At 43.2% G+C, this 23,747-nt stretch overlaps 1 protein-coding gene across 2 annotated transcripts in view; it reads left to right on the forward strand.

The window, feature by feature from the left end:
- The window catches only part of ENTREP2 (endosomal transmembrane epsin interactor 2), a 334,397-nt gene that overhangs the window by 172,696 nt on the left and 137,954 nt on the right, over positions 1–23,747 (forward strand). The window lies entirely within an intron of this gene.

The raw sequence follows: 23,747 nt of genomic DNA on the forward strand, positions 1-23,747 counted from the left end.
TCCTCGCTGTTCCCCGAATCTGAAGTCTTCCCCAGAAAGCTGCAGTGTTTTGTCAACATTTCAGTGAGGCCAGCCCCATTCAGAGTGGCTGCTTCCCTCCCGACCCTCTCCCTGCCAACCCCCATCTTCATTTCCCCCGCTTACCACCTTCTAAGCTTACCACCTCCTAATACCCATTTATTTAGTCTCTTGCCCTCTTATCTGTGAAGTTTACTGAACAGTTTTATTCACTGCTGCATCCGCAAACTGAGAACATTGAAGACACACTCAGATATTTTTGGACTAAATAGATGAATTCAGAAACAAAGTTGATTTTTTTTTTCAACCCAAGTGCAAGATTGGACATGTGTCCCCTGTAAATTTCTACTCACTTGGTTAAGCCCACCAGCCTCTTGGCCCCCGAGGCAGTGATCTAACCGTACTCCCCATGGGTCCCAGGTTGTCCCCTGCGTACCTTTGTTACACCTGACTCTCCGCGCCTCCTGGGAACATCATGACCGTGAACGGAACGGGAAGTTTGGTCTCCAGTAGAATTCTCTCATCTGTACTCTTGCTGCAAGAGAGAAATTCACAGTCTGACTGATCTCTGCCGCCCAGATGCACTGTGTCTACACTGCCTTGATCCTATCAGCAAAGGAGCAGCTGTCCCGCAGCCTGCTGCTGCTGCTGTTTGTGAACCAGCTTAGGTGCTGACTGACTTTAGGCAAATTCTTTGTTCTCCTTCATCCTTATCTTTTTTAAACCACAATAACACTTGTCCATTTTCTTCTAGCACTTTCCTTTCTCCATGGTTTTTACGGTAAAAATTATTTCATTGTAGCAGGATGTTTTATTTTTCAGATTAATTTTCTGATTCTGAAGTCCTGAGTCTCCCTGTGTTTATGTGCAGGTCTGTGAAATAAAACAGTGACCTCGTGAAGGAAAAGTGATAAAAATTTAAAAACTAAAAAACCATATATAAGACAGGAAATGATTCATTCTTTTAGAAGTCTTGAGAACAAGGAAGATCCGTCTCAGATTGTATTTAAATGGGGCTTTTCAAGGGCGTTTCAGATGGCTGTGTGTATGAGGCCATTCCGAAGTGAATTCAGACTTTTCTTTGGGCCATAAATATCTGTTAGGGATTGAGTTGGAAGCAAATCACAAGCTATAGTTTTAACTCTTGGCCTATGGCTTAAAATTCCAATTTATGCCCAAGTAAGATTTGATCATGTCAGGTAGGGACCAGGAGGAAGGGGAAACAGGTGTGAGGAGGGGCGAGGGAGATTCCGTAGAGATACTGTTGCAGCCGCGCAGAGGAGGGTGAGAAAACCACAAGCCTTGGGACATGGCACAGAGGAACTGGCAGCGACCTTAGGTGAACTACCCTCCTTAACATAGGTACACACCCACCAGCACCATGACAGTGACCTTAGGTGAACTACCCTCATTAACATAGTTACACACCCACCAGTGCCATGACAGTTTAAAATGTCACGGTAAGCCCTGAGAGTTACCCAATAAGGACAAGTTAAGGGAGTGTCCTCGGTTCCAGGAAATTTCCACTCCTGTTCCCCAAATAAAAATGAATATTCTGCCCACCATAAGATGTAGACGTAAAAGCAGCAATGGGTTAAAAACCCTGGGTCTTCCCCACTCATGGAGATGGACCTGTTGCCACTCTGGAACGTACTGTGCTTTAATAAGTCTTGCTGTTTGGCTTGCTCGTTCGTTCCATCCACTCGGACTCAGTACTTGGGACTGAGTACTCGGACTCAGTACTCATTCTTTGGTACCTGGAACCAAGAACCAGGGAACATGACATGAATTCGAACCTGACAATCAAAACTGTCACTTAAGGCATGACTTGTTCCTTTTGGAGTTTGGCCTCAGCTGTAGTTTATGGCCAAGAATCTTGAAAATGAATAACTATGAAATTGGAGCACTTTCTGAAGTTGCATTATCTCATTAAAAAAAAAAAGAAAACTCATGAAATAACGTTACCCAATCTTCTTAGTTTACGTAGAGGATGATAAGCTTTCATTGAACATGACAGGGATGAGATAATGAATTTGGAAGTCAGCAGAAAGCACTGTGTGAGGCTAAATGAAAATGCCCTTTATGTTCCATTAAATAACAAAGAATTTAATTAATGCAAATATTTGGCTTCAACGGGCATAGTTTATGGATAAAATGGCAACCAGTGGGCACCCACTGACCATCACTTGTACATCCGTCCACTCTCTGCTGCCATCGGGGTGGGGCTGAGTGCTGAGGCACTGCAGACAGAAAGAGAAAAGATTCGTGTTTTGGGGGACAAATGCTACCATAGTAATTTTGTAGGGTTGTTGTGAGAATTAAATAGTTAATAATGAGGTGCTTAGATCCATGCCCAGCAAGTAATAAAGGTCCACTGTGGTCATCATCAATTTGCCCCGTGGGGACATGCTATTGGATGGGCAGGTAAGTGAGGAGATAGCAGAGCAGGGACCTCAAGTCCTTGATATCGTCTTGTTTCCAAAGAACTGTCCACGCAGGAGTTGTTCTTGGGTTAGCCCAAAAGCAAGGCAGGTGTGAGGAGCTGGGAGGGTGCACTGGGACAGGAGGAAGAACCCCTCAAGGGCATTAGCAAGGTTGCCACCGTGGGCCCTGAGAGCTTGACTGCCCTTGGTCAGGCACCTGGAGATGTACAGAATGCCCAGAACTATCCCCCTGAAGGGGGTGGGGCCAGGGCTTTGTCCACTGGCTCCTTTCCCCACTGGTTGAGTGAGGGGAGGCATTAGCCCCCCTGTATTTGGGAGGACAGGTGGGCTTGCAGGGGCAGAAGGAGCCTGGTGCAGGAAGCAGAGAGACATTGGGGGTCACTGAGGTGGGGTGCTCTGAACCCTAGGCAGCCCCATCTGCCCACCCCAAGTGCCCTGCTTTATCTGTGCCCCTCTCCAGCCCTCTCTGCTACACTCCTCGCTCGAGGGGTTCACGAGCATATGTGGTATTGCTCCTAAAAGGCCCGAGGTGGAGGGGGGGAATTTCATTCCAGAGATCCAGTCTACAGGTTCTCAAATACAGCCTGTGGTGACAGCTTTCAAGTGCTATTCCAGGATCTGTATGTTTCTTAATTTGCTTATCAGAAGAACTAAAGTTATGGAGGAAGAGCCAACATTTAATAAGCACTTACTGCATGTGGTCCAGGCACTTATAACCCTAGCAGTCATCACTGCATTCAGATTTCATCACGATTCTTTAAGATGGGACCATATGATTCCTACTCGACACAGGGAACAGCACGCTTGGCAAAGGGAAACAACTTGCTGAATGTTATGTGAATAACTGAATGATAGCGCTGGGATTGAAACACAGGTCGGTGTGTGTGAGTGTGTATGTGAGTGTGTGTATGCGTGTGGTGTCTGCATCTGTGTGTTTAATCTAAAACCCAGACTCCTAACCATGAGTTTACCTGGCTCTCTAATGCTACATATGTAGTCTCTTTCCAGTGTGTTTTTGGTAGCAGACGCATTGTTTTCACAAATGGCTCTGTGCTCTGACTCTGTAAGCTATGGGAGCCAGGCCTCTCTGTGGACACTGTGCTGTGGACACTTGGGGACAGGCTCTCTGTCCTGGCACTGTGTGTGCTCTGAGTGCCCACTGTTTCTTTGTGGCACAGAACCTCCACCAGAGGACACGCTCTCCTCTCCCCCCAGGTGTGGAGAAGTAGCTCAGACGACTGAGATGATTTGCTTGAAGAAATGCCATCAGGTGCCAGGTGCAGCTCAGCAATCCCTGGAGCAGCCCAGAGATCCCAGGTGTCATAGACAACAGCAGGTGCATAGCAGGACATTGGTAGGAAGAGGAAAGACCCTTCTGTAAAACCCCTTCTCCTGAAAGTAAAAGAAATGCATGCAGACTGGCAATACCTTTCTCTGATCTAACAGAGAGGAACTTGACTGCAACAAATGAGGTTACATACACAATGGGGTTGGTGCTTCCCCTAAAATGGTGTATTCTTCCAAGATGAAGCTTTGGTTATGCATTGCTCCTAGTTTTTGTTAAACATTTAGAGTTGGCTTTAAAAATGTTGATTTAGCCTGGACTTCTCTAAATCTTTGCACACGACAAGCAAGAGTTCCAGGGAGGTAGCACCTATTCCTGGGAAAATCTCCCCAGCTACAGGCGTGTAGCCCAGCCCAGGCCATGGCCTGGCCCCTTTGCAGACTGACACGGTTATGTTTGGCCACCTGGGGGGTCAGGAGTGGGAGAGTTGGTGGGAATTGAACCTTGTATTAGATGCATGCAGGATAAGCCAGGTTTTTAAAAATACAGGGTGTCCCGAAAGTCTCCATACAAAGGAAAAATTTTGTAATGAAAAGTTTGTAAATAAAAGTACGTTTAGATATAATTTTCTATTTTCCCTGTATATGGTGACTTTGGGGACACCCATATTATATATTTTTAAAATGTGGTATATAGCTTCACATTTAAGAAAATTGCATCTCAGGGCTTTTAAAAATTGTCTTCCTCCTGAGCAATTCATCTTTTGAATAAATCTGGATAATTCTCTTCTTTTGTATCTTAAATTATTATGAAACAAATACCTTATTACTTAATTTATATAACATTTATTTTTTATTTTATACCTAACAGTTGATTTGGCTCTAAATTTTATTTTCTGTTTTAAGTTAGGTGATTTATTTACATAGTTTAAAGTTTCTAAGTGTAACAAGGCTTCAACTGAGAATTCTCACTTCTACCCTTCCCCCATCCCTCCCATATTCGATTACTGTATACATTTCCGGTGGAATCCTCCTCGTGTTCCTGTGTGTTAATCAGAGCTCTCTAGAGTAACAGACCAATGAGAAGGGGAGAGAGAGACAGAGGGAGAGACTGACTGACTTTTGTTAAGGAACTGACTCACGTGTCTGTGGGGCTGGCCAGTCTGAAATCCGCAGGGCAGGCTGCCTGGCTGGAGATTCAGGTGGGTGTTGAAGTTGAGGCCTTGTCTCTGAATTCCACAGGCAGCAGGCTGGAAACTCAGGCAGGGTTTCTATTAAATATGTTGCATTTTTGAGAGGAATTCCTTCTACTATGGGAAACCTCAGCCTTTGCTCTTAAGCTCTTTAACTGATTGATTGAGGCCGACACACAGCGTAGAGGGTGCTCTGTGTTCCTTCTCTGCTTGCTGTAGACATGAGTCACATCTAAGGACCATCACAGCAGCATCCATACTGGGCACCATCTCCTGGCCAAGTGGACATGTAAAATTACCCATCATAGCTCCTTTATCAAAATATTAGAAAATATGAGCATATATTCCCACTTAACTCCTCTTTCTCAGAGAACAAGGAGTATTCTGTGTTCCTTTGCTTTTTCCACTTACGATACATTTGGAGATGTTTTTAAATCTAGACTGAAGAGCCTTCCCATTTGTTTTTACCAGCTCACAGAATATTCCTTGCAGTTATAAAATTTTGATAAATTTGACTACATCAAAGTAAAAGCTTTTGCATGGCTAAATAAATAATTTTTTTTTTTACAAAGCATGCAAACTAAAAAGCAAAATATCAAACTGGGAAAAATATTTCCAACTCAGATTATAAATAGTTCCTACTCACTAAAAGTTTATATGAAAAAGACCAAAGATATCCAAAAGAAAAATGGACATGGACAGAGAGCTCAGAGAAAAAGAAATTCAAATAGCCCTTAACCACCTGAAAACATTGTGCACCTTGTGGTAACAGAAATTCCAATTACAACAACATTGAGATACCGTGTGTCACCTCTCAGCTCTGGCAAACCCCACGAGTTGGAGAACATAATTTATTGCTGAGGCTGTGGAGAAACAGACCATCTCATACTTTGCTAACAGAAATGTAAAATGGTACAGCCCCCCAGGAAGATAATTTGGCAAAATTAAAACCACTCTAGGTTAATTCAGACTTTGACTTAGGAATCCCAGTTCTGCAATGTGTCCCTGCAGGTGGGCCTGTGTTGCGTCGTGTGTGACGCAAAAGGCTGGAAAGGACCGAGTAATCTATGGCATGTGCATGATGGAAAACCTGCAGTTTAGCAGTTCTGCAGAACCGAAAGCTTGCATTAGGGCCTGCAGATAATGTAGCGAAGATACATGGAGTACACACAATCCCTTTCCCTCACCTCCCCACCGTGCTCATCAGATCCAGCCAGCTCTTCCTTCAGAAGTCATCTGCAATGCACCCTTCATTGCCATCTTTATGGCCACCTCTTTGGTTTCAGCCACCATCCTCTAACCTATGCAGCAGCCAGGGTCAGGGCACCTTCTGCCCTACACAGGGGCCTGGCCAAGGGCTGGAATCTGCTGCATCACCTAGAGGAAAGGGTGGTCTTTTCTACTTGCAACAACCCCCTGCACCATGGGCTTGAGGGCCTCACCAGTATGCTTCTTGAAAGATGTAAGTAGGATCCTGTTAATAAAAAGTCTTGTAAAAGATTTCAATGGCTTCTTGTCACATATAGGGAAAAAATAAAAAAATGTTCCCTGGCCTGCAGTGCTTTGCCCAATTTGCTGACTTCATCTGATGATACCCTGTGCTCCTCTGGCCTCCTGACAGTTCCTGGAAGTTTCCAAGGGTTCCCTCTGTGCTTGGAATATGCTTCTCCTGGTTCCTTTCATGCAGGCTCTGGGCTCCACCTCCTCCATAGAAGGTCCCCACGACTCCCCAGCATGTCACTGTCTATATCCCCCATAGCATTCAACACAACATGCAGTCTTTGCTTCCTTGACACTCCATCACTTGACTCTGACTTCCAAGAGGGCAGCGATCCTGTGTGTGTGACACCTGGAACATGTGAGTCTTCATTGCATATTGTGGAAGTGACCAGCTTTGCATATTGTGGGGTGATTCTCCAGCTCCTGTCGCAGTCACTTCCATGAAGGCTTCACTGAGCCCTGCGGACCAGTTCAGCTTTTACTGCCAGATGCGCCTCTAGCACCCTCGCTCTCACCTGTGCAAGGCTTGTCGGCCTCGTCATGCCCTGTGCCTTGGAGCTGGGCTGAGACAAGAGAGCTGTGTCTTCAGTGCCTGCTCTGTGTGTAGTTAATGGATGAGTAACTGATTGAGTGTTGAAAGAATGAATGAGCAAAGGTACCGGAAAATGAAAGAACAAATGAATAAACCAAAAAATGAATGAGGCAGAGCAAGTGTGGTGGAAATTGGGAATTCTAGATTTTAGTTGCAGCTCTCCCGTAAGTGCAGAAGGTATGATGGGCAGGACATGTCCACTTCCTGGGCCTCCAAAGGCACCTTGATCTTTCTTTGGGAGTACTTATCACAGTTGTTATTCCCTAACCAGCTGTTTGGTTCCCACTTCTCTCCTTCACTGGACGTGAACCCTATGGGATAGACACTGGCTCTGGCTACTTCACCATGTGCCCCAGCCCTTACCACGGTCCCTGGCATATCTGAGTCAGGAATAAATGAAGTAGTAAACTGACACAGGAAAAATAGTGTAGGAATGGGGTGGGGGACCATATAGAGAAATAGGAGTAGATAGTCCATGGCCCCGAAGCTGTGGAATCCTTGAAACGGGACTGATGATTCTTGAAGGGAATCACCCATTTGTCATGCGTGTGATTTCTTCGGCCAAGTTGCCAGATCTTCACGTCGTCTTTCTATTTCTATTTTTTAACATATTAGCAACATTCAAGGTAACACATGTTGGGTGGGAGATGGTAGTGGCTTCCGAAGACAATAATTGCTTTTCTGTTAAAGAAAAAACCACACATGAGAATTGTCAGAAATTGTAAACCTCTGCATGTTGCAGGGTTGCCTTCACAGTCTCACGCGTGCTTACTGTGGCTAGGATGGCTCTTGTTCCAGATATTTTCGGTGCATGGTCTGACTCAGCTTTCCCAGTGAGGCTGCAAACACATTGGATCAGAAAACAATGTAACATTCTTCTAAGTGGCCTCCCCCGTCACTGGCCCTCTGCTCATGCCTGCCCTGTCCCAGATGATCACCTTCATTGTTTTAAATTGAGTCACTTTGCCACCCTGCCCAGTGCCCTCCCACACCTCCCCATTGTCTACAGAGGAAACACCAAATTTATTAGCAAACAAATACCTGACCAGCCGGCAGTACCCTTGTATCAAGGCTCCATGCATTGCCTATGCTGACATCTTCCTGAAATGCTTTCCTGGAGTCCGTCCACTTGGCAGACTCCTATTCATCCTGCAAAACCCACTGAGACATTATAATCCCCCACTCCCCGATGCTGGATCACCTTCATAAAGCATTTCTTCATGCCACCTCAAAGCCTGGTTATATGTATTGGATTGGATACAGGGTGGTTTTACTCACATTTTGGACAAAGTTGCAGAATTTTGGCTATTTTTCTGTCTTCCTCTGGTTACCATGGTTTCATCTGGTTGACAAGCTTCTTAAGTGCAACAACCTTGAAGCAACCCTTAAGGGAAACTGTGATAAACACCAGTGCCGAAAGAGAATCTTAAGTATCTTAGCCTTATACAAATTCGAATTTGGGACTATACTGAGCTAGAAATTCAGAATTAGATAAAGTATAATAAAAAAGAGTCTTTTGTGGCAAACATATGCATCTTGTGGCTCTGTGTGAAGGTGCAGGGATGGCCATGGCCAGTGACATCAGGCAATGCCTAATCTGGTGAGCCACACACTGGGAAGCACCTTTGGTGTCATGTTCCATTTTCAGGGACTCCTAGGACCACATTTACATAAGCAGTTTATTAAATGGTAACGTTTTCATATGTTAATGAGCGACTTTAGAATGATGAGATTACATGCCTTACAGTGACAGTTCTTTATATTTGAAAATCTTCCTAATTAGACATCTTTCTCTGCAAGTCAAAAGATGTAATTTATCTTGAAGTTATGCATAAATTAGAGCGCTGCTGGGTGCCACTGCTGTTGTCATTAAAACATTATTTGGTAAATTAAGTCTGTATTTAGTGCAGATCTAATGATTGAAATATTATGGTGACATATGGCAGAGGAAGGGCTGAGCGTGTTACAGTGTGCACATTCCCTTTCTGTCTTCATGTCAAAGCACATCCCCACATCCCAAAGCTGCACACCTGTCCCTGTGAAGCACGTGTCCTTGGATGGGTCTCTCCCGTCATGCCCCGTCTATCCCCAGGAAGGCCTGTTTACCTGTTCCACCTCCACCTCCCTGGCCATTAGAACCTGTTCTATTTTCCCTGTTGGTCTTTTGTTTATGTTAACCCTTTGCCCTCATTCTGGGAACTGCTCAGAAAGCCTGGAAGCTCACCAGCTCCCTCCCAGGGCACTGGAGCTGGATTAAGGAGTGCGCTGCCAGGGAGCTGTCAGGGGCCCCATCTAGTGCGGGGCAGCAGCACATCACTGGACTGGCTCACTGAGGTTTCTGCAGCTGCTGGACTCCCAATAGAGCTGGTGAATGAGGAACCAGCCCATTTCTGCTGCTGAGGTCGGCAGTGCCCTTGAGAGCAACAGGAACACATATGAAGACCTGCCTGGTCCAAGTGTTCCCATGGTCCCAAATGCAGAGGACTGGGCCAGGCATGGGCTCCAAGGCCCAGTTGCAGTCAGCTGAGAATTTGAAACCGAATGGGGGAGTATTATTTGCTGTGAATCAATTATTCATTTTATGATTTAAATTTTAAACATTTACTATGTCTTTCCCCATTGTTTTATTTGGAAATGCTATTTTAAAAAGCCTTACTTTGCAATTAAACTGAAGGGCATAACATTTTTTATTAAAAGGAAACCAGTTTACTTCTGTCTATCCGCATGAGGCATGAATGTTGAACAGATATTTAAAGAACATCGGCTGGGTGGTTGGGCAGGGAGAGAGTGGGGGGAATGCTAAAGCAGGCCACGAGTCGGCTGTTCATCTAAGTCCTGGATGGCCGAGGAGATGGAGCGCCACTGTCCTACAAGAGGAGGCAACACAAAGTGACAGCTGCTGTCCAGGCAGCTCCTTGCATTGGTGCTCTTTGCCCGAGCTGCAGGCCGGCACCCTTGCAGGGGGCTGCCCCTCTCCATGCGGTCCATCCATGCCCACCTGGTTTCTTGGCCTGGTCTCCCATTCCAAGCCCTGTCCTGCTTCATAACCACCCTCCTCTTTACTCCTTAAATCCAGAGGGGCTATGCCACATGCTTGCCTCACTCTCTAAACAGTCCCTTGCCAGTGGCTTTGGTCCCACCTTGCCCACACCCACCAGCACTGGCCCTGTCCCTGTGAGGCTGGTACAGCACTTGGTTCTGCAGTACCCGCTCCGTGCAGGCACTGGGCAAGATGAAATATATATGTATGTATATGTGCATGTATACACACACACACACACACACACACACATATACACCTTAAGGAATCTTGGCAAAAAGAGGTAGGTATTATCACCCTCATTTGATAAGGAATATGACCCTCAAACAGGTTGAATGACTTGCTCAAAGTCAATGCATCTATGAAGCATCACAACATACTGTTTGATAGCACAGGCTCTGGGCTGCTGGGGGGAATCCCAGCTCTATCTCTGATCACTTGGGGATCAGAGGGAAGTCACTACTCTCTCGGTGCCTCAGTTTCTCATCCGTAATGAGGATGGTACCTCATGGGGCAGTTGTGAAAACTGATTGACATCATGTGTGTGAAAAGCTCAGCCAGCGCACGGCACGTGGTAGTCCTCAGTGATGCCAAACTATTATTAGTTTCTGTCTTTAACTTCTTCCCCCGGGGTTGGTCTCAAAGCCTGGGCGTCTAGCTACAGGGAATGTGGACACTGTCCTCTTTGACACACACTCCAGCAGTTTATTTCTCTTGCAATTTGAGCCTTTTTTCCCCCTTGTAAATTACAAATGTAATATAGTCTCACAGTAACCAAACAGTAGAGGAAAATCCACAGAAAAAGGCAGCCATCTCGCCCTGTCTCAGCCTCCTCCCCCCGCTAATGAGGTGGAGGTGTGTGAGTCTCCACCCACGCTGTTCTCCACGTTCCCACACACACATCCACAGACAGCGTTTTCTGTTCTCTGATTTTATTTTAAATGAAAATGGATTTACACTATCTGCAGTATTCTTCAGCTTTGTACTTTCACTTAGCATTTGCACATTCCTCCAGGTCAATAAATGGAGATGTAGCCAACTTGCTTTTAACAGCTACATACTGCCCGTCTTTGAAGGCTGCAGGAAATTTGTAATCTCAAATTAATTTTCCTTGCCACATGTAGTTTAAAAAAGTGTTTTCTCCTAACAACAGGGTAACTGAAATCTAACTTCTTGTCAAACAAACAAACAAGCCCAGACCTGAGACTCCGAGCCATTTTGCTCGGGATCCGGTGAAGAGATCCGTGGGATCCCCCCACCCGGCCAGCTGCTGGGGTCGGAGTGGGGTGAGGAGGTGGAGATGTGCACACGGCACAGATGGAAGCACCTGGGCACTACCAGGGCGGGGGGTGGGGTTAGGTTGGCATCACCCAAACTTTTCACAGGCGCTGGCGTCTGATAGACCTGGCTTTGATGGCTCTGCCAGGACCCAGCTGTGGACCTGGGAGAGCTGCCTAACGTTTCTGCTGAAATGAGGGTGACATGGGCTTGACCCGAGGCTTAGAAGAGCCGGTGTAGACGTGCACACGAGAGCCACGAGCCATCCAGTGCAGGCAGATCCAGGTCACAATTAGTACGTAATCGTTTACTTTTGAATTTTAAAACACATTGATGTGGGTTTTCATTGTTAATTTGAAAACAGTTTGGTGTAGGTTACCTACCCAGCAGAGACCACTCATCCAAATATCAGTGGCTGTAAAGTCACAGTTTAGACAAGTGTGGCAAGAGGAAAAGGGTTTAGGTTCTAGCGAGGAATATTTTTGTGACACATGAGGAAGACATTTGGCCTCTGAAGTGTGGACAGACACCCAGCAGAGGTTGGAGAGACACAGTGAAGAGACAGCTCTCAGGTCTTGTGGGGCTGTCCTGTCTGAGGCGATGCCAGGGGGCTGACTTCCGACTGGGGCAGGTGACCTCTGGCCTGCTGGGTCAGGAGAGCTCAAGGTTCCAGGATCTTCGGCCACATTTTCTTTAGCATATCTGATGCCTTCTTAAAATCAGAGCTGTGAAGCCCATGAATGACCCCAGAAGTTCATTTTTATTGACAGTTCTGACTACTTCTTTGCAGTCGAGTCACACTTTGCTTGTACGCCTTGCAGTGACACTCTGTATTTACCCTGGCTTAGCCTAGATGACTTCAGTGTAAGATGTGGTTTGGCAGATAGCACAGTCCTTTGTAAGTGGGAAGATGTATTAGTCCTGCTTGCTTGTTAGAAAGCATCTTTAATGGAATTTCAATTACACTGTAGCCTCCAGATAAACCCACCTAACTATTAGAGTATGGAAAGAAAAAAAAGTACTTCACAGAAAAGTGTGTTTCAGTTATCTATTGCTGCAAAATAAACCATCTCGAAATTTAGTGGCATTGAACAACCACCCTTCCTGACTCTGTGAGTGAGGAGTTTACTCAGGACAGGGCAGAGATGGGCCAATAACTAGGAAACTCTCGGATGGCTAGAGCTGGCTGGGATGGTGAGGCTGGGGCCATATGTTTGGGGTCTTAGTTTTGGCTATTGGCTGGCTTCCCTGGGTCATGTCTGCTGGGGCCAGAATGTCCAAGAAGGCTCCTTCCCTCACATGCATGTCCTGTGCTTGGGCTGGGCTGGCCAGTTACCTTTCTGTCCTCAGGTGGCCTCTCTGTGTGGCTACTTGGACTTCCTCAGGGCGTGGCAGTCATACTTGCTGCGCGGTGGCTGGCTTCTCCTAGCGTGAGCATTCTAAGAGGCTCTGGTGGGACCTGCAAGGCTTCTTATGCCTCAGTCTCCTGGGTCCCAGAGTGTCGCCACTGTCACATTGTTGTGACCCAGCAAGTCACAAAGGCTGGCCCACGTGCAAGGGGCTGGGAATTAGACTCCACTCAACGCCAGGAGACGCCATCCCTCATTTACTACAAAAATTTCCATTTCAATTTCAATACTAGAGTATTTTAATGCACAAAGTTGAAATTCAACTTAACGTTCTATTTGGATATTTAATATTTTGTTTAAATGTGTAACATAATAACAGAGACTGTTTTATGGTAGCCCTTAGAATCCGTGAACTATGCAAACATGCCTTTCAGAATTGATTGACAGGGAAAGGAAACAGCTATGAAATTCTCACGTCTTGAAAAACTCTGCTGCCGTTGGAGTTAAAGTGCTCTGTCTGCCGTGGGCTGTGCGCATTCTGAGCTTGTGAGAGTCCCTTAGTTTCAGCTGAGGGCCTGTGGGCCTCTCGTGAGTAAGGTATAGGCACTTTGAAGTGACAACAGCAGGGTGTCCCCAGGGCCGCCTTCACTTGTTTTCTGGGTTATTGTGTCTCTGGGACGTTGTTGGAACATCTGTGTAAAACTGAAGTTAACAGTACAGGCTGCATGAGTTTGCTGGGGCTCCCGTAACAAAGTACAATAGTGGCTGAAACAACAGAAATTTATTATCGCACAGTTCTGGAGGCCGGAAGTCCGAGATCAAAGGTGTCAGCGGGGTTGGTTGCTTCTGAGGGCCCTGAGGGAGAATCTGTTCCAGGCCTCTGCCCTGGCTCCTGGTGGTCTGCGGGCGATCTTTGCCGTTGCTTGGCTTGTAGACACATAACCCTGTCTCCATCTCACGGTCACATGGCGTCTTCCCTGTGTTCGTGTCTCTGTGCCCAAAACTCCCTTTTTTAAGGACCCAGTTGGATTGGATTAGGGGCCTAACCTACTCTAATATGACCTCATCTTCGTAGTATCTGAAATGACCCTATTTCCAAATAAGGTCACAGTCTGAGGCACTGGAGCTTAGGACATCAACGTATGAATTTTGGGGGCAGGGACACAAGTCAACCCATAACATAGGAGAAGCTCCAAAAACTACTAATTTTGATTATTTTTCCTTGGAGAATAAGAGAAAATGGATAAGGCCGTGGGGAAAATGTTATTACTAAAAGTCATACAAATCAGGAGGGGGGGTCATGCAGGAGGGAGTGGGGTCGCAGTGTGGGATCGCTGCCCACGTGCCCTTTCAAGGCCAAGTGCCCGGGATGGACATGCACTGCTGTCCGCAGAGGGGGCGGGTGTGCTCTGAGATGCTCTCCCTGCCGTGCCTGGTGTCAGGGTGGACACTGGATGTCTCTGGCCAGGCTGCTCCTGGACACAGTGCTCAGTTGACAGCACCTCCCCTTCCTCTTAGCTGGCTCCTCTAAGGCTCCTCGTGGCCCCTGTATGCACCCACTTTTCTCAGCGCGGAGGTCAGAGGCAGCATCATACTTACATTTTCCGCTTATGGTGGCTTTTGATATTAATTCTAGTTCTGGTCTGAAGACATGTTGTGACCACTCTCCTGACCTCTGCCTGGTTTCCCAGGACCACATGTCACTCTTCATGTCCCCACCGCAGGTCTCATCAGGCTCCCACTGCTTTCTTAGGGTCAGTTTTCCAAGGGGGCTTTTTTGGACCTTCCCCTCAATTTCTGTCAGTGAACCTACCTAGCCCCACGTGCAGCAGTTAGAGTACATTTTAGAAAGGTCGTGCTTAGAAGTCCGACTATTAAATGTTTAGGAAAATGATATATGGGGCACGCTTCGTTTCCAAAGGCGGGAGATGAGTGCGGCACTGTTGGCTGTGGTTTGGCTGTTGGCACTCTTGCTTCTTACCCCAGTTATTTATTTATCACACACCACAGCTGAAGGGACACTCAGGAGACCACTTAACCCATTGTCTTCCCTTCGGGAAAAAAAAACCTCAAAGCTTTTTAGCCAAATGAGAATTTATTCCTTTTTTTCCCACTTTAAAAATATTCAATAATCAACCTCCATTAGAAGCTACCCATAAATAATCAGCATAAATAATTGAGTGTCGGTGATCTAGAAGTAACCACAGATTTTGCATTTTAAATTCAGTATTTGCATGTAAAATTATGGCTATAGAATTACAGTGGAGTCACGATTTCCTAATTTTGTTCTCTGAATTTTAATACCACCTTCCTTTAGGAATTTCCTGTTTATTTTCCGTTATTTCTTTGAGGATGGGATGAGAAATTGAACAACTTTCTTTGACCTCTTGCCTTAGCTGGTATTGGTGTAAATTTTACTAAAGTATATTTCTTTTGTAAGTAGTTTTTCCCTAATGACAGTGCATTTTATCTCATTGTATGCCTAAATTATTAAAATATGTTGTTTATGCTTTAGTGCCATGTAGGTGTATATATTCACTTACTCCTCTCAGGAGAATATATTAACAGTGTTGGAAAAGTTCCTAGAGAAAATTTGCTTGTGGTTCGGAGGGGGGTGTGAGTCAATCGGCAGCAGTGGAGGGTCTCAAAGTATTAGTGCTTTATTTTCTTGACCTGCGTAGAGTTGTCAGTGTGGGAAGGTGGGGCCTGCAGAGGAAAGTGGCTTGTCTTGCACGGGCTGCTCAGTTTGCATTCTTGGCTGGCGTATTTGTGATCCGCTGTCATTGATGAATGTTGGTGCACGAATGTTCATATAGTTTGCTCAGTTCATGGGGGATGTTTAGACTTCACAAAGGAACCCTCTAATCATGTCAATTGTACATAGATAGATGAGACTCTCTGTTTGAAACTGCATTAGGAAAGTCGCATTCCAGAGGTGTGAAAGAAAAGATACAGAAACTCCATGTTTTCAGCCGCAGTGGCAAGGACTCACCCAAGGTTCCTGGTGACCATCGAGAGGACCCCAGGCAGGCATTCTGGTTTGAGTCCCCTGGCTCCGTCTGTAGTGCGCTGTGGCCTTCATGACAGCAGTGTGAGGGATGACCCCAGCCCATCCGGCAGTCCTCACTGAGTCTTTCATGTATGTCCAGTGTGCTTCCCGCCTCCTGGTGGGCCCGCTGCCTGGCAGTGCAGATGCCAACTATTAGCCATCGTGCACCTGCTGCCGATTGAAAAGCCCCCCCCCCCACCTTTGGCCCTTCTGAAAGTCATGCTCTAAAATTATTCCTCCTCCATATCAAACAAGCAAACATGGAACCCTCACTCCCTCAGTCTAACTCATGCCACATGTAAATTAATTTGACTGGGGACTTGCATCCAGGGCAGTGGCAGCTCGCCAGCACGCCCCGGGTGCTGTGAGGACTCGGCCGCTGAGCCCGGCCCTGAGGACTCCAGAGCAATGGACAACAACTCACTGTGAGATGGGCGTGGTTGTCTGAGATATTTATGCTTCGTGATTGCTGTTGGATTTTTAAAATAAACTTCATCTTTTAGAACAGCTTTCGACTTACAGAAAAATTGTTCTAGACTTACAGAAAATTTTCAAAGATAATATAAAGAATTCCCAGTTTCCCCTGTTAGTAACATCTCACATTAGTATGGTGCATCTGTTAAAATTAAAGAGTCAGTATTGATGCATTTTAATCAATTAAAGCCCACAGCTTATTCACATTTCCTGAGTTTTACCTAGTGTCCTTTTTCTTGTCATCCAGGATACCGTGTTACATTTAGTTGTCACGTCTCCTTGGGCTCCTCTTGGCTATGACTTTTTCATGGACTTTCCTAGTTTTTGATGACCTTGACAGTTTCGAGGGGTACTGGTCAGGTGTTTTGGAGAATGCCCCTCTGTTGGAATTCGTCTCCTGTTTTCCTCGTGATTAGACTGGATTTGGGGGAAGAAGACCACAGGAGGTCAAGTGCCATTCTTAACACATCCTATCAAGGGTACACTGTTAATAAGACATTTCTGGTATAAAGAAAGTGACTTTTGTATATTAACATTGTATCTTGCAACCTGGCTATACTAGCTTCTTAGTTTGGGAGTTTTTTGACAGTTCTTTGGGATTTTCTACAGAAACAATCGTCATCTATGAACAAAGACAGTTTTATTTCTTCCTTTCCAATATTTATAGCTTTTTTTGTTCTTGTCTTATTGTGCTAGCTAGGACTTCTAGTACGATGTTGAATAGAAGTGGTGAGAGAAGACATTCATCTCCATAGGAGGAACGTGTCTCGTATCTCACCGCAAGGTATGATGTCAGCTGCAGGATTTTGTAGGTGTTCTTTATCTAATTGGAGAAGGTCGTCTCTAATCTTAGGTTGTAGAGAATGTTTTTCATGAGTGGGTATTAGATTTTGTCAAATGCATTTTCTACATTAAATGATAGGATATGATTTTTCCCTATTAGCTTATTGATGTGGTATATTACACTGATTGATTTTCAAATATTGTACCAGCCTTGCATACCTAGAATAAATTCCACTAGTTTGAGGTGTATAATTCTTTTTATGCATTGTTGGATTCGATTTGCTAATATTTTATTGAGAAGTTTATGTTCATGAGAGATATTGATCTGTAGTTTTTCTTTTTTATATTTTATGTATCTGGTTTTGGCATTAGGATAATGTGGTTTCATAAAATGAGTTAGGAGGTGTTCCCTCTGTCTTTGTTTTATAGAAGAGACTGCAGAGAACTGATCCCATTTCTTCCTTAAATATTTGGTAAGATTCTCCAGTAAAATTATCTGGGCCTGGTGCTTTCTTTTTTGGAAAATTATTAATTATTGATTTAATTTCTTGAGTAGCTATAGGCCTATTCAGACTATTTCTCCTTATGGGAGTTTTGGTAATCTGTGTCTTTCAAAGAATTGGCCCATTTCTTCTAATTTGTCAAATTTGTGGGTACAAAGTTGTTCATAGTATTCCTTTATTATCATTTCAATGTCCATAGGTCAGTATTGATAACCTCTAATTTATTTCTGATATTAATGATTTGTGATTTGTGTCTTCCTTTTTTCTCAGCCTGATTTTCTCTGTTGTTTTTCTATTTTCATTTTCATTGCTTTCTGCCCTAATTTTTTTTCCCAAGAGGTGGGGGTCTTGTTCTGTCATCCTGGCTGAAGTACAGTGGTGTGGTCATAGCTCACTATAACCTTGGACTCCTGGGCTCAGACAGCTCTCCCTCCCAGCCTCCCAAATCACTGAGATTACAAGTGTGAGCTGCCACTCCTGGCTGCTCTAATTTTTATTATTTTCTTTCTTCTGTTTGCTTTAGGCTTAAATTGTTCTTCTTTCTCTAGTTTCCTAAGGTACAAGCTTAGATTATTGACTGTCAACCTTTCTTCTTTTCTATTATAGGCATTTAATGCTACGAATCAACCCTAAGTACTGCTTTTGCTGCACACAGCAAATTGTGATAAGTTATATTTTCATTTATTAGCAGTTCAAAATATATTTTAATATCACTTAAGGCTTCTTCTTTAAATTATGTGATATTTAGAAATATGCTTTTAGTCTCTAAATATTTAGGAATTTTCCATCTATTTTTCTGTTTTCATTATAGATTTTTAACTAATCTATATCCACCTTCAAATAACACTATGCTGGGTTATATCTAGCAATGGTTCCTTTTAAGAGAATATTCTCAGTTTCTCCCTCCCACCCTTGCGACATTGCTATCATTCATTGCATTTATACATGTGCTGTAATCACCCCAATACGTGGTTACTATTATTACATTAAGCAGTTAACTTTTTGATCAATTAAGAATAAGAAAAATATAAGGGATTGGGAACTTGTTGGTCAAAGAATACAAAGTCCCAGTTACATAGGAGAAATAAGTTCAAGAGATCTACTGTACAACATGGTGACTATAGTTGATAACAATGTATTGTATTCTTAAAAGTTGCTAAGAGTAGATTTTAATTGTTTTCATCACAAAAAAATGGTAAGTATATGAGGCAATGCATGTGTTAATTAGCATAATTTAGTCATTACACAATGTATACATATTTCAAAACAACATGTTGTATAGGATAAATATATGTGATTTTTGTCGATTAAAAAATGTAATCCATATTTGAATTTGTTAAAAAAGAATAATAAAAATAAAAAATGTATTTTACCTTCATTTATTCTTTCTTCAAAACTCTTCCTTTCTTTATGTAGATCTGAGTTTCTGACTATTTTGTATTCCTTTTTCTCAAATAACTGCTTTTAAACATTTTTGCAGGGCAGGTCTGCTGGTGAGGAATTCCTTCCATTTTTGTTTCTCTGAGTCTTTCTTTTTCACTTTTGAAGGATAATTTTGCTGCGTATAGATTTCTAGGTTGGTGGAGTTTTTCTTTCATCACTTTTAATATTAGTCTTCATGCTTGCTTTTTGATGAGAAGTCTACTCTGATTCTTATATTTGTTCACCTATAGCTAAGGTGGTTTTTTTCCTCAGTTTCTTTCAAGATTTCCTCTTAGTCTTTGGTTGTCTGCAGTTTGAATATGATGTGTGCATCAGTGTAGAGCTTTTGGTACTTATCCTGCTTGGGTTCTCTAAGCTTCCTTGATCTATGGCTTGGAAACTTTCCTTGGTCTGTTTGGAAAGTTATCTGTCATTATTACTTCAGATATTATTCTGTTCCATTCTCTATTTATTCTCCTTTTGATACTCCTGTTTACATATATGACACCTTTTGAAATTATACCACTGTCCTTAAATATTCTGGGTTTTTTGTTTTTGTCTTCTTGTTTTTTTATTTTATTTATTTATTTATTTATTTTGCCTTTTAGTTGGGGACATTCGTATTGATCTATCCTCAAGCTCACTGTTTCTTTCCTTGCTGTGTCCAGGCTACTTATGAGCCCATCAAAGGCATTCTTAATTCTATCACAATGTTTTTGATTTCTAGTATTTCCTTTGATTCTTTCTCAGATGTTCCATCTCTCTGCTCATATTACCCATCTGTTCTTGCATATTTTCCACTGTTTCCATTATAGCTCTTCACATATCCATCATAGTAATTCCAAAAATCTCTGCTGTATCTGAGTGTGGTGCTGGTGCTTGCTTCATCTTTTTAGACATTTTCCTTTGTCTTTTAGCATGGCTTGTACTTTTTTTGCTGAAAGCCACCCGTATTGGGCATTAAGAACTAAGTTAAATAGGCCTTAAGTGTGAGATTTATGTTAATATGGCTGGGGTTTGGGCTCTGTTTAATGGTTGCTCTAATTATAGGTGCCAGAGGCTTCAAATTCATCTATTTCCCTTGTTTTTGTCCCATTTGTTGTCTTTGGACTTCCCTAAGAACGCCTCCTTGTATCTTGCAATTCTTTCAACTGCCACTCATTGTCATTATACTGGAGCCCTCTTGTTGTGGTGGGAAGCCTTTATTATGGGCAAGGTTCTAGTCACATGTCACTATGATTAGTCTTTCCACAGCCATCAGGTGATCCTTCCGGGCTCTGAACCTCAGGAATCTGGTGGTGGTCTTAGAGGTAAAACACACAAAAGTGTGAGGGTCCTCCTAGGACTGCAGTCTCCAGCTGTATCTCACTCTTGGGATAGTGTACACTCAGCCTCCAGCAGTTTGTCAAAATTAACATCTTAAGGGCTGCTACCAGTTCCTGGCTGCAGCAGTGTCCTCAGACAAGCAGATCTGGGCTGGGACTCTGGATTCACAGCTCTTCAGATTTCTGGGTATCAGTTTACCCTGCAGCTACAGTTCTCTGAGGGGTCCAGGAAAAGTTGTTGAGCTTCAATTTGTTCAGCTTTTCTCTTTTTGGAAGGATGGGAGCAATGACTTTGAAGCTTTTTACACATTGGAACTGAAACTGGACATCACTGTCTGGATTTTTAAAGGTAAACTTGTTACTGAGATGAACCTTTACTGGTGGCTTGTGTGTTGGAAATCTGGACACCTCTGCGTCTCTAATCCAGGGGAGCAACATGCTCTGCTGTTGAGTGGATGGAAGCAGTGAGTTTTGGCAGTCGGGAAGTCAGAGAGCTTTTGAACAACTGAGGATCTCATCGTTCATTCTGCCCAAATTTCCTTGTGTTACTGCAGAGGAAACTGGGGCTGTCCGATCTTCTTGTTCAAAAAGAATGGTTAGTGCTTTAAAGCCTGGGGCAGACTCAGACTTTCTCTTTCTCTCTTCCGGTCTCTAATGGAAAAACCCAAGAGTTTATAGAACTTGGAAGCCTTCATACTTCCATTCATCTGAAATGAAATAGTAAGCGGCCTGCTGTTCACCACATTCTCACGTCGTCAGCACGCCTGGCAGTATTAATGGTAAGAGTCTCCCTCTGGCACCTTTTCTCAGGGCTCTAGGTCAGTTTGCGGACGCGGTGCAGATGTCAAAATGAGATGTTCTTACTTTTCGTTGCTTTGTTTTGAATAGAGTAAACAAATAGAGTAGGTATTTTAGGTGGCATACAGTTAAAATGTGGCTTTTAATTTTACACGTGACTTTAAGCAAACGGGCTTCTCTTTGGTATCGGTTTTGTAAAGGAAAGGGCTATGCGATGGCAGATGTCCCTGGAGAAAGAGGGCGTTCAGTCTGCAGATGTTGGTTTCCACCTAATCCTTGGCAGTTTGTGTCCATGTGTTGCACTAAGCAAACAGCAGGAAAATGTGCAGCCACACCTTGGAGATATTTCAGGCAAGTGTCGCAAAAAAGTGAGTCACACAAATTGTTTGGACTCCCAGTGCATATGAAGTAATGTTTACACTAGACTGTGGTCTATTAAGTGTTCAATGGCATTATGTCTAAAAAAACATGTACATACCTTAATTAAAAACACTTTATTGCTAAAAAAAGTGCTGGCACAGAGACCCAAAGTGAGCACAGGCTGTTGGAAAAATGGTGCCAGGAGACTTGCTCGACACAGGGTTACCACAAACCTTCAAGCTGTAAAGAAACGCAATATCTGTGAAGTGCAATAAATTGAAATACTTTATTGTGCAAAGTGCAATAAAAAAAGTTATGCCTATAATTACTCCTTCAAGTGTGTTGCTGAGAATTTGCCACCAACATATGAAGAGCCCTCTAGAAACAAGGACATTTGACACCTCTAATCAGGAGGTTTTTGTTGCCTGCGAGAGCCACGTTTGGGTGGATGTTCAGTAAACGCAGAGGCAACTGTGGGGTGAGGTCATGCGGTTTCAGACGCACCAGCACTGCCGCGGTGCAAAAGCCACATCGCAGCAACTCATCTTGGGAGGAGGCCTGGTGTGGGCCGGTTGATGCATCTGTCTTCAGCTTCATGCCTCTTTCTTGGGTCAGTTATGAAAATTCTCCTCATCCCACCTGGATCACATATGTGGCTTCTCTGGACGTTGATGTTGTGACACTTTCTGCCTCTTTGAGGTAGGCTGGCCTCTAAAGCAGTAGGGAAAATTCTTTGGGAGTCTGTAGCAGCTCTCAGTGCTTTATGGCCATTCCCCATGTTCTCTGGATTAATGTAGAAACATTACTGGAATGATACAATATTGAGTTTTTCTATGGTACGTCTAATGCACTTGAACATTTTAACAAGCCAGCAGTTATGATAATTTTAATGGGAGATTCGTGTTCCATTTTGCATAAGTGATGAACTTAAATTTGATTGAGTCTTTGAATGCAAATCCCAAGAGCATACAGATCTAGTTCCTTAATGCTTTGAGGTCTGTTCCTGACTATTTTGATTCAAATATTTCTTTATTTTAGATTATTCTGTTTATCAGGGTATTTGAAAAGGAACAATGCTTTGCCTGTTGTTTTTTAATTAGCCTGATCTGATTACTGTTTTTTTTTTTTTAATGGAACAGTAGGCAGAATATATCAGGAAAGTTTTAGGTACAGCAGCTATGGTCCTACAAGTGAAATATTATTTGTGGTAACAGCTATGTATGGTTTTATGAATGTTGCTCAGAATAACTACATTGTATCTGGAATTTGAATGTGGCAATAATTGAGAGGTACGTTTTGGCATAAATTTAGTTCTATTCTAGTATTGCTATTTGTGTAATTATCAAACCAAAAAGCTTAATTCTTTATTTCCCCTTTAAAACTTCATCTGAAATCTTGCTTGGATTTTATGTTTAATAAAATATTTCTAGTTTTTGGCAGAATTAAATTTGTACCAAAATAAAAAGTAACTAACCTTTGTTTAGTTCCACTATATGACTGGCCTTGGTAATGTCATTAATTTGCCTTTATAACTTATGTTTATGTGTCCTCTCTTAAAAATGAAGGAACTGATATTCCCAAAATATAGGAATTTTTTATAAATTGGCTGTGTGAATTGGTAAAAGAGCTAGGATCTGAACCTACATCTTTCATTTTTTTTTTTTTACATTTAATTGTGGATAATCTCAAACATATGCGGAAGTAAAGAGACTCGTGTTTGGGGCCCTTTACGCTCCCATCACTCAGCACAGCTGTCAGCTATGCCCGGTATTAACGTATCTACCACCTCTCCTTTGGATGAGGACAGCGAGCCTGAGACATCACTTACTTCATTTCAAAATACTTAACTATATCTCTAAAAGAAAAGGATTCATTTTTATATATTTTTAATATATAATATTAAATATAAATATAGATATAGTCACAATACCATGATCCCACCATATAGATACCAACAATTTGTTTTATCACCAGATAGCGCATGTTCACATTTCTCTATGTCTGTCAGTCTCTATCTCCTCTCTCTTTTTGCATTTCCTTGTTACGTCTTTTAAGTCTGTCTCTCTCCTTTATTTTTCCTATCTGGCCCCGATGAGAGGGCTGTCAGAGATAATCAATGTGTCCCTTGATTATCTCCTAGGAAATATGCCACAAGAGATACACACTTAAATGGTTATATTTTAAAGTCACTTTAAAACCACTCTCTGCGGTTACGTCACCAAGCCATCACACTGATTCCCTTATTTCATTTTGCTTTTGACTTTAGGGATTTATTTTTAAAGTTTTGATTTAATTTTGTTTTGTAATCATGTAAAACATTTACTGTTACAAAGTG

Source organism: Eulemur rufifrons, chromosome 3 (genome assembly GCF_041146395.1).
Source record: "Eulemur rufifrons isolate Redbay chromosome 3, OSU_ERuf_1, whole genome shotgun sequence".
NCBI classification, from domain to species: Eukaryota; Metazoa; Chordata; class Mammalia; order Primates; family Lemuridae; genus Eulemur; species Eulemur rufifrons.